We start from the raw sequence: 18,256 nt of genomic DNA, 5'->3' as shown, positions 1-18,256 counted from the left end.
ATGCTACGTTTTGTGTAAAGAACTTCTATGCAAATAGGCAATACAATGAAATATTGCCTTTCCAGCCTTATATTTGCACAATTAATTATAAAATTCAAGGTGACAAGATCCTGGAAGACTTTTCTGGCCACTGGCTCATGCATCAAGATTCAACCATATTGAACTTGTTTGATCTTTAGCAAGTGTAAACAAAGTAAGTGAAATACATGTTGTGACTCTCAGACATGCAATAGTTATTGGAGATATTAAGCTACATTTTTAATTTTGAAATATGCTAACAACTGGGAAAGGGAAAAATCCATATTTAACATTTCAGCATTTGTGCAAAGATTACTGAATCACAGCGCACAGATACAGGATGAAATGGAAACAACAAAGCTCCTTTGACCTCTTCACTCACTGCACTAACAATAATTAGCTTACTTATGAAACTAAGGGGACAACAGCATTTATAGATGTTATTAATTGGGTGACACCCCCCCATCTCTTTATACCATTATGAATTCCTTTATAGTGTTATGAAATGTATTTATTCATTACGGCATTACCAGTTGCTATTACCTTCACTTACAACTTCGAGCTGAGGTTCATATAAATAGCAAAGACCAACTGTAGACCCAAGGGTGAAAATTTTGGAGCTACAAGCCTGGGGAGCATGGCGGACCTTCAGGATAGATTATCATTGCTACTCGATAACAAAGACAAACATAAACCAAAAGTGCATTGGAGGAATTTTGTTAATATGAGATATTGCTGGATACTCACTACAAGGGTAGAAACTAGTGAATCCTCATACTTTCCCTGTCCTCCAGTCCTGTGGCTTGTGATTCAGTATTAATTGTTTCAGTGTAGATATTTGATTATTTGTGTAATCTTCAGACCTGCTTTTGCACAGAACTGACCATAATCACATTCATTACTTGGTTTTCACGGCATTTCTGAAATACAGTAATAAGGTAGAAGGTGAGTTTCTGAACTGCTACGCTATCTGATGCAGATTCTTCTGGAATAAATGGAAATAGTCCCTTTGGTCTTTTCCTTGTTCTGGAGAATTGCATTGTTTCTCTCCCACCTTACAGATCTTTTTCTCATTTACTGCATCACTTCTCAACTTCTCACAACACCTGACTGTGTTGTTTAAACATCTCCTTGTTAATGGTGTATAAATAGCTTTTAGTTTTACTTACTGTCAGATTTAATTACAAACTTCATGCTTCCTTCACTACATGTGCCTTTGCTGATGTTTAACCAATCTTTTTTTTCAGGGAAGAGTAGGGTTTGCACAAAAGCTCTGATTATGTTAGAGATAATTGCATCTCAGTTTTTGGAAGATTATGCTGTTAGGCATGTGTGCCTACGTGCTTACAGTCACTGCCAGGATCTCCACAAACCGACAGCCAAAACAACGTGAATGGGTAAATAACAGTAAATCACCAATAGTCTGATCCTCCAAGATGCAAAATGACCTTTTAATCCCTCCTTTTAACTTGTTGAACATATGGTCTAACATATGGTCTAATCAGTAGTTCTGAGTAGCTTATCAGTGATTTGTTGTATTTTGCTTATGGATGTATTCAGGAAGGAAATATCCTTTTTTGAGCTAATTTCTTTCATTCTTGAACCAAATTCTGTTTTCTATTTCCTTTTAAAGAACTGCAGCGGCACTTCCAAAATCTTTGTCACTTTTTTCTTTTGTTTATTTTACCTATATTTGTTTTATCCTAGGTTGCTACCTAACATTTTTTGTGCATTTGTGGTTGCTGTGCATTCCTTTGTTGCTACTTCATCACAGACAACACCCAGTTCTTCCATCTTACTGATGCAGTAAGTAAGTTGTTTCGTGTGGAAGCATAGTAAACACAGAAAAAACTGCTGCACTTATTTTTTTTCCACCTTCTGGGGAGATTATTTGCATGTTTGGACACAGTTGCAAAAGGGCCAGTGACCTGTTTTGTGGAGTTTTTTGTTTGTTTTCTACTTTCTGTATGTCCTGTTTGTCCTCTGACCTTCACTCTGGAATATGCCTGTCAGTATGTATGGATTTGTTTTTTTCCTTTTTCAATCTTCCATATTATTTTTCGCTGTGTTGATGTCCTCCAGCACATCAGCACTGAGGATCCCACTGTGTCCCAAGTAATGAGCTGAGAAAGAGGTAATTAAACAGTGCTGCAGTGTTTTGGTGCTGCAGACTTCAACGAGGCTTCAGTAGTTAAAAGTGACTTGCAGGGAAGGAAGAAGTATGATCTGGTGACCATTTCTTTATTTTGTAAAATTAGCACATTCCAGAACACTCTAGTGTGGAGTACAGTTTCTCTCAAAAAGAGAGTCATTACCACAGAATGATAAGGTGTATTTGCAGCACATAAATTTAGCTCATTGCTTGAACATATTTAGGAGGACTATGATAGGATATATGTAATATTTACATATGTCTGGGTTTTTTTTTCCTTTTGAAATGAGTTTAGCATTTTGCTGTCTCTACCTGCACCAGTATATTTCAAGAAATCTTCCAATTTCAGAGCTGCTTTATATGATTCTTATCTTATTCCAGAGGGACAATCGAGTGGCTGGTGGTTGTGGTTTTGTTTTTTTTTCTTTTCTAATTTTTCTTGTAAAATGTAGAAATTTTACTTCATTGTATAAGACGAAGAGGAAGAACAAGGCAGTTCAAAACTAACCCTCTGTGGTTTCAGATTTTGAGATTTCATCTTCAGGCATATTGACCACGTTTGTGTTTAATATATTTCAGCCTTTTATTTTTTATCTTCTATAATTCATTGTCACTGTGAGTTTAAAATCACCTGAATATAATTAAATACTAATTTAAATTAAGAAATTCAAGGAATTAAATACAACCATCCTCCCCCGACTATGAAAGAACAGTCTTTATCACACTACTTTAAAGAGTGGTCAGGGCAAAGTTTTCATTTAAACAGATTCAATGCTATAATGCTTAAACCACGACATCTGTGTTCTTTTTTTTCAACCTCACTTCTATGGATTGAAGGGAACTGAAGTTAGCCTGGTAATAGCATACTCACCAGGATAAAATTTAACAGTAAAAAATGAAGGCTTTGAACTTACAGGGTCAATAGTGGTGACCTTTAATGCAATAGAGGAACTTTTTGGTTGGAAGTGACTGAGAAGAAAGACCTGCGTACACTGACCGATCACAGGACAGCTGTGACACTGACTTTTTCAGCCCTGTACTCATAGTGTTCTTCATGTCTTTGGGTTTTTCATACATTCTTAAACCAGGAAAATGCATGATGTCAGTTAGTCATGCTCAGCATTACACAGAGTTGAACAAGTTCTCACATTAGACAGGAAATTAAAATATTTCAAACTTTGTTGAAGCAAAAAGTTTAAATATTTTTTTAAGAGCTGTAGGACAAAATGTTCCGAGGAAATTTTCAGAAACATTTTTCCATTAAATAGTATGTTCCTGATTGGAGCATTGTAACATACAGGAAAGATTCAGCCTCCAATAAGAAAGGAAGGGACTCAACTGTTCTTTTGTACATTAAATGTCTTCAAATGGTCTAGGCTAAATTAACTTCACTCTAGGACACTTACAGAACTAAGAGACTTTAAAAGTTATTTCTGACTGCTTATGGATGATGATTGAGCTTTCAAAGATGGTAAAAGCTGCCATAAACTGGAGAGAACCATCAATGCATGTAGAATAATATCTGTTTCTACAGGCAGTACCTCCCCCCGTCAAAAAAAAAAAGGTTTTGCACTAGAAAACAATTTTGGCAGAACGCTACTTTTGTATTTGAGTAAACTAACATCCATAGTTGTTGTTGCTGATGATGTGTCTCTTGCTGCAGCTCAGATGCAGTAGTAAACAACTAGTAAATAAGGTGTTTGATATTTAGTCTTTGCAGTACCTAATGAAGGTGACCCGCCATCTACGCTGCCTCAGTGCATCTGGTCCTCAGGGTCTCCCAAAGTGAATTGGGGCCTCTCAGAAGAAAGAAAAAAAGAAAAAAACCCCAAACACTGAAAGCTATAATGGCAAGTTTCAGCTATGCAGATGTTATGGCAGCAGCTACATACCCTGAATGGATTGCAATCCTTGCATGTACTTGGATATGAGATTTTTATCTGGTATTTCCTGCTAGAAATACACACTATTGCTGCTGAATCCCCTGATGAAAAGTGGGGATTTGCTCATAATCTTGTAAAACAGCTGGTACTGTCATATTGCGGGAATGATGCAGATATTCAGAAAGAATAATACAGTTTCTTTTACTTGCCCGGGTATGTATTTGTTATTTTCATTTAGAAACTCAATTTGGACATCCACATACAGGCTTTTAAAAAAGTATTATTAAATCCTTTACTGTATGGACCACAATAATACAAAGTTATTTCACAAAATAGTTTCTTGCCCATATCAGTAAAGATGGAGCATAGTGCAAATTTAAAAGCAGATATGCTGCAGATCCATCTAACACTCACTTCAGCCAGAACTCTTTTAAAAGGCTATGATTCATCAATGTACAGAACAATTTCCATGTCTAAAGCTCTTTTCCATTGTATCTCTAAGTACCTCACAATCAGTGGAGAATTGTCATTTTCCAACCCACATTTATGTCATGAACTAAGTGACTAACCTATTCGAAGTGTTTAGTGTACAGCCTGGAAAACACAGAAAGATCCAGACAAAAGGAGAAAATTAGCATCCTGAGGAATACGAAAAGCTCATATAAAGCTGAAGATTCAAATAATCTCCATTCTAGTCTTCTGTAAAATACCCAAAGGTCTGTGAGCAAGGATTTTCACTAAATTTGTGGCTGATGTTATATCTGATACTGAGTTTTCCCTAAACAGAAAGTTTTATCATGTTAGAAAACTTGGCTTTTAGTCTGTGTGAAACTCTGGAGGAGTCTTTGGAGCAATGTATGTGAAGAGATAGAAACAAATGGAAAACAAGATAAAATGCAAGCTGAATTTACTGTGGGTAGATAATGCCAGAATAACTTGATACCTTTCTCTGGAAACATAAGAGATTTTCCAGGAAAAGTATTACACATTTAATCTAGCTGAGTGTGGGTATAGCAACTGATGCAATGCCATGGAGACACTACTAGAACTCTGTGGTGAGAAGACACCAGGTAAAGGGAAGATGACGACAGACAGCAGGTAAAGAAGTCACTGGCAGAGTTCCCCAAGAAATAAGACTCAGGCCTCATCTCGTTTCATGGTGTCTTTTATGAGTTGGCACAAAATGAGACTATGTTAATTCAATTTCCCAATGACATGAAGCTAGAGGTCATGTTCTATTAACAGAAAAATCAGGACTTTATATCCTAAAAGCCGCATGACCTTGAAGACTGGAATTAAAAGAATGCTCAGAGGAATTTAATAGGAGAAAATGTAAGTTTGCATACTTAGTGACTGACCATAGGCATTTCTGTTGCGAGCTCTGGCTTTACCAGTTGGAAATGAGTAAGAAGAAGAACAGTGGTGTAGTGCAGCTGATAGCAGGGTGACCATGAAATGCTGGTGTGATGCCAGCAACGAGCAAACTGAATGAAATAGCCAAAAACTATTTCCAGTAGAGTCAAGAAAAAATAATGCCTTGGTATAAGAAATGGAAGAGATCTCATTTGAAATACAGTGTTCAAATCTGTCCATTCATGGTCAAGAAAGACTGCATCTTGAAGCGGTGTAAGGAAAGACTGTTTTGATCAGGGGGACTGAGAACTCTCTTGTGGGATGAAGGAGTGAGGGAAAACCAGCCTTGGCATATCAAGTAAAAGGAAGGCCAAGAAGAGATGAAATTGCCCTCTATCAGTACCTCAGTGGAACAAATTCCAGGGAAAGAAAAGATCTTTTGAAGCTAAAAAACAGTCTTGGAACAAGAACTGGATTTAACTGTCCATGAGTACCTTTGAGCTGATAACAGAAAGATTTCATACTATAAGAGTGGTGAAGTTTTGGAATAGTATTTATTAGTATATTTATTATAATAGGAGAGAAAGAAAGAAAGAAAGTAGTTTTGTAACAACTGCCATTTTGGATTCAACTGTAGTTTTTATCTCTCACAAGAACATAGGAAGGTTTTTCTGAGCAAAGTACCGTTATATATTTTAGGAACTTCTGGCTCAGAGGAATTTAATAGGAGAAAATGTAAGTTTGCATACTTAGTGACTGACCATAGGCATTTCTGTTGCGAGCTCTGGCTTTACCAGTTGGAAATGAGTGAGAAGAAGAACAGTGGTGTAGTGCAGCTGATAGCAGGGTGACCATGAAATGCTGGTGTGATGCCAGCGACGAGCAAACTGAATGAAATAGCCAAAAACTATTTCCAGTAGAGTCAAGAAAAAATAATGCCTTGGTATAAGAAATGGAAGAGATCTCATTTGAAATACAGTGTTCAAATCTGTCCATTCATGGTCAAGAAAGACTGCATCTTGAAGCGGTGTAAGGAAAGACTGTTTTTATCAGGGGGACTGAGAACTCTCTTGTGGGATGAAGGAGTGAGGGAAAACCAGCCTTGGCATATCAAGTAAAAGGAAGGCCAAGAAGAGATGAAATTGCCCTCTATCAGTACCTCAGTGGAACAAATTCCAGGGAAAGAAAAGATCTTTTGAAGCTAAAAAACAGTCTTGGAACAAGAACTGGATTTAACTGTCCATGAGTACCTTTGAGCTGATAACAGAAAGATTTCATACTATAAGAGTGGTGAAGTTTTGGAATAGTATTTATTAGTATATTTATTATAATAGGAGAGAAAGAAAGAAAGAAAGAAAGAAAGTGGTTTTGTAACAACTGCCATGTTGGATTCAACTGTAGTTTTTATCTCTCACAAGAACATAGGAAGGTTTTTCTGAGCAAAGTACCGTTATATATTTTAGGAACTTCTGGCTAAATGCTTATCTCTGAATCTGCAGAGCAATGCAACAGTGATTTCTGTTTTGGCATATTATAGCATGGAAAATAATGGCATCTCTACAACTTTTCTTTTACCTTCTTATAGTAGGGCATGATGAGAAAAGACTCTTCTCTCATGAGGCCAGGAGATGGTTGCACATGCTGATAAGTTCCTATGTGGCTCACCCTGATCAATGCTCCCTGATTGAGATCTCGTCTCTAAACTGCTCAGGAAGTTCAGGTGTTTATACCACTGACCAGCACTAATAATTTAAAAGTGCTGCTCTATTGTTAGGGTCTCGCAATTTCAGACACTTTTTCATAAAAAAATAATATTGGCTACATATGCTTTCTTAGCCACTGGAAAAAAAACATGTATTATTTCACTTATAGTCAGCTCCTAGTTGTTTCTGAGCGGAGGCAGAGTGATCCCACAGCCTAATCTCACAATTGGATTTTATTCCTAATTTTTTTTTCAATGCAGTTAATTGAATTGAAATGAAATTAATTGAAAAGGGAAAGGGATTTCCCTTTAAGCTCATTGCCTTAAATTTCTTTAGACACTCCTCATTGCACCTTATAATGCCACTCCACCTAACTTTAACTCCTGCCTCTTCTTCTTTGTTTAAATGAAAATCGTCACTGTAGGATTTTAGTGTGCAGTACTGAAAGGTGCTTTGTGATGTGACCTTGAAGTTTCACTTAAGACAATGAACAAAACCCAGTGTTTTCCATGGGACTGTTCATTTGGGACAAATATTGGAGATTCTCACGTGGACTATGTAGATGCCCTCTCATTACTACTTTTAAACATGTACAACATGAAACATATAACTAATCTAGACTCTTTTTCTTTTCAGTTGGAGAGAAGCTTGTAAATCTAATGCACTTTGACAGCTGTCCACTCAAAAGTTACTTTGCATCTCCTCCATTTTCCTGGAGCTGCTCGTGTCTCATCACTTGTTTTTTAAGATGGCACTTAGTGTTGCAAGTACCTCTGAAAAGTGCACTGTACCCTTACCAGAGGTTGCTGGGATGCTTTTCTTAAACGTCATCTCCTTTTTCTTCCATCATTATTTCCTTATTTGACAAGCTCAAAGCTCTGCTCCCATGCCCATATCTCCTGATGATCAATAGTTGGAAAAATCAGAATCTTTAGAGGCAGGTTGAGAAAGTAAAAAACCTCACCAAACACTATCCTGTTTCTATCTTTCTCCATCTTTGAAGGAGGGCCTGACATGATTGCTAACTGATTTTAACAAAGCAAGAACCCTTTCTTGTCACTGATATTCCAGGTGAGACCAACTTTCAGTTTACAGCTTTGTTTTAGCAGGATGACATCAAGAAGAATATTGTTTATGGCGGGAATAAAATATGCAGGATCTGGTTCAGAGTAAAACCAGAAATATGGGTCCTATTTCATTGTTTTGTTTTGAAGGATAACTCATTTGGACTTAGTTTCAAAGGCAAGTTTTAATTAAAAGCACATTGTGCGGCTTTGTAAAGAAGTGGCTAACTGTTAGAAGGTCAGCTATCTTGTAAGCAGCAAGTCATGGGAAAATTGTGCTATTATGGGTTATATAAGCATAACAAAGCTTTCATCTCTAATTACAATTTAGTTTGTCCTCTTTGAATAGATTGCATAGCTCTGTTGGCCTTCAGGCCAACATGGGTTTTGACTTTTTGCTAGTGAAAGATACTTCCCAATCAGAAAAGAATATAGTGAGACCTGTTTCTTCACTTTCAGCGGGCAGATGAACAGTACAAAGGCAAAAGAACACAAAGATAGCTGGAGCACAAATTGCAGCAGATAAAGGTCAGCTGTGATTCCAGGACAGACCAAATTTAAGCCCAGAAATTCTTTGTTCATTTATGAAATATTGAAGAAGGGCATGTCCTGCAATGACTGCTAATAAAATGGAGCATCACTTGTCATCTGTGAAGAGCAGACAGGTCATGGGCAGTACGTAATATTCAGTGGGAGGAAAATGAATACTTATCATAGCTGTTCCAGAAACTGTACCAAACAATTGACCCATCCTCAGGTTCAAAGCTTGGAAGCAAGATGAGCATCACAGAGACAGACCATCAGATGTAGAGAACAAGGTAACACCAGCAGAGGGCTAAAGTCTGGAAGATGAAATTAGCATCGCCATATGTCAATATATATCTCTAGGTATATACTATTGGACACGTTGCAAAATAGAAGAAGGCGTTAGATGGACTTTTGGCTATAGTTATTTTCATGTTGTATTGTTATAACCAAGAGCAGGAGAGCTCCTATACATATACATATATATATGTATATAGGACTATATCTTTGATGTCCTTCACTGACACACATTTTCTTGGGTTCTGCTCAACTGATTCAGCTGTCTAAATGTCTACTGAATAACATCTAGCATAATGCATGCTTGAAGCTGGACATGGACTCTGAAGCACTTCTTATACACTGCTGTTAGTTGCTTTTCCTTTTAAACTTTTTTTTCCAAATTGACAAGTACACTAGCAGATCAAAGTCAAGTGGTTGAAACAAGTTAAATCTGAAAGACTTGACATGACCCCGTCCAAACTGAACCAGAAGTACAGAAATTACTCCGCTGACTGGACATGAAAAATTCAGTCTAAGGTTTATTTAAAAGAAGTTGCAGTCAGTGAAAGCATCATTAGCTCAGGTGTAGCACTATGCAAAGCAGCTTCACCGACAAAATAGTGACTTTGGAGCAAAATTCTTTATTCGTAGTTATTAGTATGTCCAAAGCTAATGCAGTAAACTTTCTGGGTAATTTATGGTTTTTTATGGGTTGTAATAAGGATAAAATCTTTTCTTTCACAGAGCAGGAGATTGAGACATTGCTTCTTGCAATTATTTTGGCCTAGGACTATGAATCCATTAATTCATATTCTTAAAATTCTTTTTTTAAGAAATTATTATTCTTAAAATTCTAATTTATTCATAAAATTTTTCCTATTTTACCAGTTAGGATAGCACAGATTGTATTGTAAGTTTTGAAGAAAAAGTCACCTAAAGAACAGGAAATGCCCTAAATGTTGCCACTGGTACATGACCAGGCAACTGTGACGGTTGCACTATTATGATGCTGTCTGGTCCTGTGAAGTTCTCTAGAGAAGATCATCACCTTTTATCCTAAAGACATACTCAGCTTCTCCCTCCTGTATATCATCTTTCAGACACTATTGTGTTAATTTCTATAGATATTTATTTTTATTGTTAGCTTCTTTATTTCCCTGGATATTTTCTATCTCTTGCCATAGAGTATAGACAAACGGTTATACTTTTTTCTTTATTAAATAGCACAGAGCTAAAAAACCTCTTATCATATTTATTACATGAATTTTAAAATATTTAAAGATACATTTTTTCCCTTAAATATTTTAGTAGATATGTAGACTAAGTATGTATAAGTTCTGGTTCTGGGGAGACAGAGACATGTGCTTAACTTTACAGATAAATGCAAGGGCACTACCTCTGCATGTGTTTTTGCAAGACTGGAAACATAATGTGCCATATAAGCATAGCTGAAGTAACTACCTTTCAAGGAACAAAACATGGAACTGTGTTTTCCCAACAGGTCTATTTTCCTTAATGCCTACTGTCATTTGCTTTGAAGAGTAAAAAAATGACTCCTTGAAAATGCATTCTCAGATTGAAAAATTAATGACTAGGACATGTTACGTATATTCTTTCATCATAAGAACTAACTCATGTACCAGCTCCCTCATCCTGGGTTTTTCTATCCCAGTTTCCACTACTTGAACAAACAGATAATTTGTGGTTGACTATTGAAGCAAAATATTTCACATATCTTTCCCAGCAGTATTTTTTTCCCCAGTTACTCTTGGTCTTGTTCCATATTAACATTGCAGTGTTCATCTTTACCTGCAACCCAAACAGTTAGTGTTGACTATTAATAGTCCATTTTTTTATATCTTTTTCTCATCCAAATAATATTTAATTTTTCTTCCCGTTTGGCTTTCAGCTTTGGAAGTACCTCTCCAGTGATTCTTGGAAACTTATGGCATTGGAATGAGATTCTATTTCTCTCTCAATAATCCAGCAACAGGATTTCCAAGACATGTATTGCAACAAGCTGATATAGGAACTGGAAATCAGAGAGTATATGGACCTTCAGTGCATCTAATAATTGAGTGTATTTCTACCTTTGCTTCTCACGCTTACAATATACGGCTCAGGAAAAAAAATAGATATTTGCTTGAAAAGTATATTTATAAAAAGAGTATATTTACAAAAAAAGGCTTGATGATTCCTGTCTTTCAATAAGACGTATATGTACGTAAAACGTATTTCTTCTTAATTATGAACCTTGAAAATTCAGGCTAAAGATGTGAATGAACGCTGCTTATTTCACAAAGGTTAAAGGGCATCTATATCAGTGATAGAAGATATATTGTAAATCCAAACTAAAGATGTCTTTTTGAGCAAATTTTTTAGATCAATACTTAGGAGCAGAAAGCAACAGCTACAACATCCTCTGGCTTTAGATCAGTTTGTGGATCACAGGCTACTTTGCTACTTATAATGCATTAAAAATAGGTGAAGTGGCAAAATTGCATACTTTCCAAATTTCATTAGAGATTTCTTAGTGGTATAAACCATGTCCCAGCTCTAAAGATTCCTGATATCTTGTAAGAAATATCAATTTTCTACTGTAGAAGGTCTTGAAGTTGGAAAGAAAAGTTGAAAACATGATTCTGCAAATGTTAATACAACTCAGAAAGATAACATTGATCCAATCCAGCTGGTCGTGATTTCTGAAGATTTGGAGTTGACTGGACCAGAAAGATTAAATAAAGTTGGAATAATGTTGCTGCTTTATATCTGCTTAAAATAATCCAGGATATAGGCTTAATCAATGTTAGGATTTTAGGTGATGGGTTTGTGTGTGTGTATGTAAGAGGCAAAAGTAGATCCTGAAACAACAGTACCAAAGCTGCTTTGAGGGTCCACCCCTACTTTTCTGCTATGTGCATCTGGATACACTGTAAATGCAAATGAAATTCCACCTCCACCTCCATTATTGGGTTTTGTTTTGTTTTTTTTTCCCCCCTCCTTCTTTTCAGCTGAATAGCAATCCTAATCTTATCCCAGGGCCAACTTCCAGTCCAGGAAGACCACGAACTACCACAAAACACAGAGTTCACACCGGGAACTTCATTACAGCAGTAATTAACTCATTCAGCTCAGGAGTTAAATCCATACACTTTGGCTCATGCATCTGTTTAGGGTTAGCAAACACGGCTGCATTTTGGTCAAGGGAAGGTGAACTGACATTGCTCTTCAGCCACATTTTCAGTAGGAACTCAGTGCCAAACTGCAAACAGGACAAAGTAAGAAATGCAATGAACTTTTTGGTTTAGTACAATCAAGCCATTGTAAAATAGCACTACAGAGAGGTACTTCATTCAAACAAAATGTCTATCTTCTTGGTGGCTCTGACTCGGATCAGAATAGATAATCCTTATTTATGGGAGTAACAAGTATTATTAATGAACGTCCTGAAGGTGGCCAAAACATGAAGGATTTCAAGTGACGTGTGCATTTGTGATTAACAAATTTACACAGTGAGCGTTTCAAAAGGACCATTTCATCATCTAGATCAGAGGCAGACCTTTTTTTTTCTTCAGAACTTTTCAGTACTGAATTTTTTCTGTGACCACAAGACATATAGCATGTATTTTAGAGAGCTGAGGGGAAGGAGAGTGCCCATGAACCAGTGGGGCTGGATTTACATGGACCTAGGAACTCCTCCTGGACTTACTCCTTCTCTCAGAAAGTAATTAGCCAAAAGTCACTTGTCAACATCAACCTACACATTCCTGGCATACGGGCTGTACGTCAAACTGCTTGAAAGCCTCATGAAACCATCATGAGATACCACTTGGACTCATCTGCATAAAAAGTTCCCATGAGTCCCCTCTTTTCTTCTGTATTGCTCTTGATTAGTACTTATCTTCCCAAAACACAGCCAGTCTTCATGTGAAGTTGATATAGCTACTGTTTTCCTGGGTAGACAGTTCCAGTTGCTGTTACAATAGATGCTGTAATTCTTTTTTGAATTTGTCTATAGTTTACTCTGTTCAGATTTTCTCTGGTTAGTTGAAAAAGATTTTATTCCCTTGTGTTATATCTCTGTGCAAGTATTTACATACTTTAACCAAAGCAAGTCTCCATCTTCTCCTCTGATAAACTTAAAGGTCTGATCTTTTTCCCCCTCTCACTGAGAGACCTTTAAAATAATTTTTGTGGCTCTCTTCTGAATCATCTGCCATATTTTTTCCAAGTCTTTCTGATGCAGGAAAGCCATGTATCACAGAACTTTCAAAGGCAATAGCAGTAAGAAAGTCAGTTCAGTGTTTAGAGCCAAATTAAGAAAGCTCTAAGTTGTTTTTAAAGGAGAATCTACAAGACAGATTTCTGTAAATACAATACAAAAGTCCTCTTAGTGAAAATAGGTTTAATCCTGGGAAAGGTTGTTGATTTTGCTGACAGCCATGAGATTCCAGATGAAAAAAGAAAATGAATAAAAATAATAATAAAACAATCTTGCAGTGCTTCAAGCTCTCAGATAGGTTTACTTTTTTTTTTTTTTTTTTAATGAAACAGCCAAATTACAGATGTGAAGAAATAAAAAACTACAGAAGATATGGTTCCCAACAGCTGATGGAATCAAAATCCAAAGTGAAATGATAAAGCAAAAATGAAGGACCTTAAGGTTGCAAGTCAGCTTCAAACTGAAGTTTGAGCTGCAGTTCAAAGTGGAAAATTTGGATTTTTGTCAAGAGGCCACAGATTACGATCTGACACCTGCCCTGAAGACTTTACACTCAAAGTAACTCAAAATGAGAGTCTCTCTGAGGATTGCTTAGTGCCCCTAGAAGGAGCCTAATGATTATAACAAAATGCCTTGGGGCATTTTGAGTGAAATACTAGTTTAGAAATAAATGATCCAAACTCTGTTTTCTGTTATCCTGCAATAAATCCATCGTGACTCCTTATAAAAACTTGGCTCATGTCTTCACCATATCTAAAAATTTAACAAACTAAGATGTTGCCAGATTGTAACAAAAGTTGCAGAAAAATCCTCTCCTGGCACAGTAAATCTAGGAAGATTAGCTAGAAACTCTTTAAATTTTTGGCCTGACAATTTTAATTTCTGGACAAAAAAAAACCAACACAGAAATACAGAAAGTAAGGTAAAATTTCCAGCTGAATGAGACTGATTTGTGAGCCCTCTTCTCTTCCCACATGATTGAAAAATAAAGACAATTTGCTGGCTTTTGAGAAATGCAGACTTTTTTTTTTTTTTCTTCGTTAATGGTTATATAGCTGTCCTGAAAAGTGCCAGTTTGACAGCCCTGAACACTATTCCCAGAGCACTTTAATCACTCACACTCATTTGTTTCTCATGATTCAGTCCATGAGATACATGTAAATTTTGGGCTGCTGCTCTTGCAATACTGATGGCAATGAGAAGAGCGGAGGGAGAATGAAAGTGTGTAAATAAAATTTACCTCACATACATAAATGATTTTTTTGCCAGGAATTTTGTTCAATCCCAAAATTTTGCTTAAAACAATCCCCAGATGTGGGATGGAATCCCAGTAAGACTGAGGAGCAATGAGGAGGAAGGATGGATTTTGACTTAAAGACACAAATAGCTGAGTGCTATCCTCATAGCCAACTGACAAGCACTGGCTGAGCCCAGTACCAATATGGGAAATCCTTCTCCCTGGTCAAGGACTGCAGAAGGGTCAGCCTGTGATTCGGGATCTTGCAGTGCCCAGCAAGCCCCGAGCTCAGGGGAGAAACCAGCTCAAGCCAAAAGGAAGGCTGTATAGACAAGTAGCCCCATGTCTTGTCTCCCTATGCATGGGAAGACCGTCTGTAAAGTCATGAGTCAAACAAATATCCATCTCTTTGTGTAATACTAGTGCTGGAGTTGCCCAAAGCTTCTCTTCCCCTTGTAAAACTGTCTCTGAGCTGTAAAACCATGTCTGCATGTGGCCAGTTCCCATGGCTCAGCTGGCATGCAGCAACTTGGTCTTCACAAGGCAATACCCTAGGGCCCACAAGCACCAGCCTGAGCTCCCAACCCCGCTGCAAGCTTCCTTGAACAGTTCACTGGGCTTTCATTTGCTATTTGTAAAGTGGGGATAATGATACTTCCTTTCTCCCACTCACTTCCTTTTTAAAAATTTATTTCAAATTTGTATAAAGACTGTCCCCATAACACCGGTACTATGGATCCCTTTCCCAGCTTTCCCAGGGTCCTACTGTGATGGCTGATAGAAGCAAGGAACAGATATCTAGCATCAAAACTATCTTTACATTAATGAAGCCTCACAGCAAAACACAACTGCCAAAAGGAAAAACAGAAGGAGCATAAAATCAGCATGAAAGGGAAAAAAAGGGGGAAAAAAAAAAGCCATAATTATCAGAAAAATCATCAGCAAAAAATAACTTATTGCCATAAGCTATACTGTGGCACACAGCCACCTGAGCTAGTGACTTCAAAAATGAGCAAGTGGGCAGGCTGCAGGAGAAAAGCGTTACCCTTGAGATCGTTCAAAAGGAAGCTTGCAATGATTTAAAGATCCCAAGACCTCTCAGAGGGACAAGACTTCAGAGCATCTTTTGCAAAACAGTGACTTTCTTCCCATTAAAGAGGGCACGTATATGTGTTTTTGGGGGGTGGGGAGTGATAATTGATAATGTGAGAAAGATACAAGTACCCAATGCCAACAGGCAGCTTAGTCACACACAATAATCTCTGAGGTATTAAGCCTGCAGGTTAGAAAACCCATTTCCTGGGGTCTTATTTTGCACACAGGATTATTTCCACTAGGGCACCATTCATTTTTTGGCAGGCTGACATGAGAGGCACCAAAGCAACTGGCAGAGATGCTCAGGGACAACTGGCGCAGACCCAGGAAATGCTGTCAGAGATGGTACTGCCTGTCCCACCATGTCCCCACTGCCTCTCCAGAGAGCAGGAGATTATTAGCAGGGGAAGATGTGTTGGGGAATGGCTCACAAGGGACAAGGACACTGCATTAAAACTTCAGTGCAAATCAAGAGTGCCAGAGTCTATTTCTCAGAGGCATCATCTTTCCCAGTCTGACATTCATTTGTTTTGGCATGTTGCACAAATGTGCACACTTGGCTCTTCTTGTCCATTGAAGTACTACGAAACCTATGGTGAGGAGTTCTAAATATTAGTTCCCTTTGAAGAATAAGGACAAACTCAGAGAGGTTTCAACAGGTATTTTTTCCTTTATTTACATATCTCGTCTTGGACAAAGAAAGTCTGTGGGCCACCTTCATTTCCAGAGGATGCCACTATTCGGTTCTTATGCAGAGTGTTAAGATATACAGTACAGGGCAGTTTAAACACATCGACCGAATCTCTTGCCTATGTGTTTGTTGCAAAGTTAAAATTGGGGCTAAAAAAATGCCTCTCCCTAGTATATTTTTCAAAGCCTTCAATGAACATGGTAAATGATGGGAAAAAATGCTACTCTGCTGTTACACCAGCACAAGTGGGAAGGGATGCACAGAAGAGGTATGGGATGATGAACTAGACATGTGGGAGATGCCACTTGTTCACCGCTGGGAGTGTTTGAGTAGGTGATCCAAATGAAGAACAAGTATGCAAGACTGAAACAAGTATTTCTCACATTAGCGACTTGCGAGAAAAAATGGGTGGCAGTTTGTGTCAGTTTAAATACAACTCCAAATTATAAAACTGAAAGTCTTAAATACTTTTAAAATAGAGTTTAATCACATTACACAAAGGGCAGTTGTTGGTTGCCTGGGCTGGAAAGTCTCTGCTGTACCTAAATGACAAAATCTCGTAAGTGGAAGTATGTCCAAAGAGTCCCCTCTGGGGAAGCACAGGGAAGAAAGAAGGATACTGAAAATTTAAACTGAAAAATCAGAAAAGTTGATTGTGCCCCTTTAAAATAACACACTGTTTGACCTTTGTGTGACATGGATTTCAACCAGTTTGCAGCAGCGGATATCTGCTAAACAAAACAGTATTACTTCTGAATATATTTGGATAAGTAAATGACACAGTTATGACTACAGTACCCAGAGTGTGTTCTCACCGTAGGATTTCATCCAGAAAGGCTGCATACAAAGCACTGAGAAATAGCTGCAGCCAGATGAGAGCAAAACAGCAACAAATGAAGGCCAGCAAATTGGAGGATGAAAGCTTCATGGCAATACAACTGTCCTACTTCTCCATGCCTGCTTGTCTTCAGAGCAAACTGAAAGCAAATGAACCTGGGAGCAAAGTCCTGCTCAGGTCTGTGGGCTTTGCTGCAGGCACCTCCCCAGGGAGGTGGAAGAGAGTGGCTCCATCAACCTCCTTCTCCTGGCAAGGACTCGCTGTTCTTCTTGACTGGGCCTCTTTATGCCCCCACAAGGCAGGTTTTTATTTTATTCTATGGCTGAGAAACCAAAGCTTGGGGAGGTCAGTTGACTCCTGACAGCAAAGCTCCTCATTCCTACAAAACACCCCTTCCTTCCAGCACTCTGTTCTGGAAAGTTAGCCAGGAAGATAGGAAGTTAAATATTTAAAGGAACTAAATATTTAACCAATCTTAACACCCACCTCTTCTCTGCTATATTCCACTTCTTCATTCCTTCTCTATTTCATGTGCTTCTTTTGGCTCTACCTTTCTTGCATCCCCAGCCCCCGCCCCCCCACATGGTTTATGCCTACCATTTTTACCCTCCCAGTCATACTACTGTTGCTTCCCTGCCTCTTTTACCTACAACCCAAGTAGTATGCAATGATGTTTTCCATCACACACTGACTTTATGAACAGAAGTTTTGGAGACATAAAGCCTCTAATCTGCTAAGTATTCCTCCCCGCCCCCACCCCCCTCCCCCCCCCCGCGCTCCTCCCTATTGGGGGTTTTTTCTCACGTGATGGGAGGACTGTGCTCAGTCAGTTATCATAGCAACTTGCGAGCTGGGTGGCCCAAACACCACCACCACAGCGCTGCCAGATGGACCGGCTCCAGGTCCTGTGTGAGTGGAGATGTGAGCACATTTTTGCAAAGGGCCGGAGAGCTGCTGCTACTTGAAAGCCACTTCTGAAGACTGACATCTTGGTCTCCGCTGGTGCCCAATGACGTTAAAAGGCTGCTCTGGAAGTTGCTACCTGTCCCTCTTCCCTACAGGGCTAATCAGATGAGCAAAGGATGAAGGGGAGTGAAAAAGCTCATCCACCTTCCAGAGCATGCAGGAGAGGGAACCAGTTTGACTGTATACAGATGTCAGGTCATGCAAGTGAAGTATTACTGGAAGAAGAAAGG

The sequence above is a fragment of the Pygoscelis adeliae genome, unplaced genomic scaffold (assembly GCF_000699105.1).
Source record: "Pygoscelis adeliae isolate BGI_AS28 unplaced genomic scaffold, ASM69910v1 Scaffold209, whole genome shotgun sequence".
NCBI classification, from domain to species: Eukaryota; Metazoa; Chordata; class Aves; order Sphenisciformes; family Spheniscidae; genus Pygoscelis; species Pygoscelis adeliae.
The sequence above is the reverse complement of the archived record's forward strand: the minus strand, read 5'-3'. Positions refer to the sequence as shown.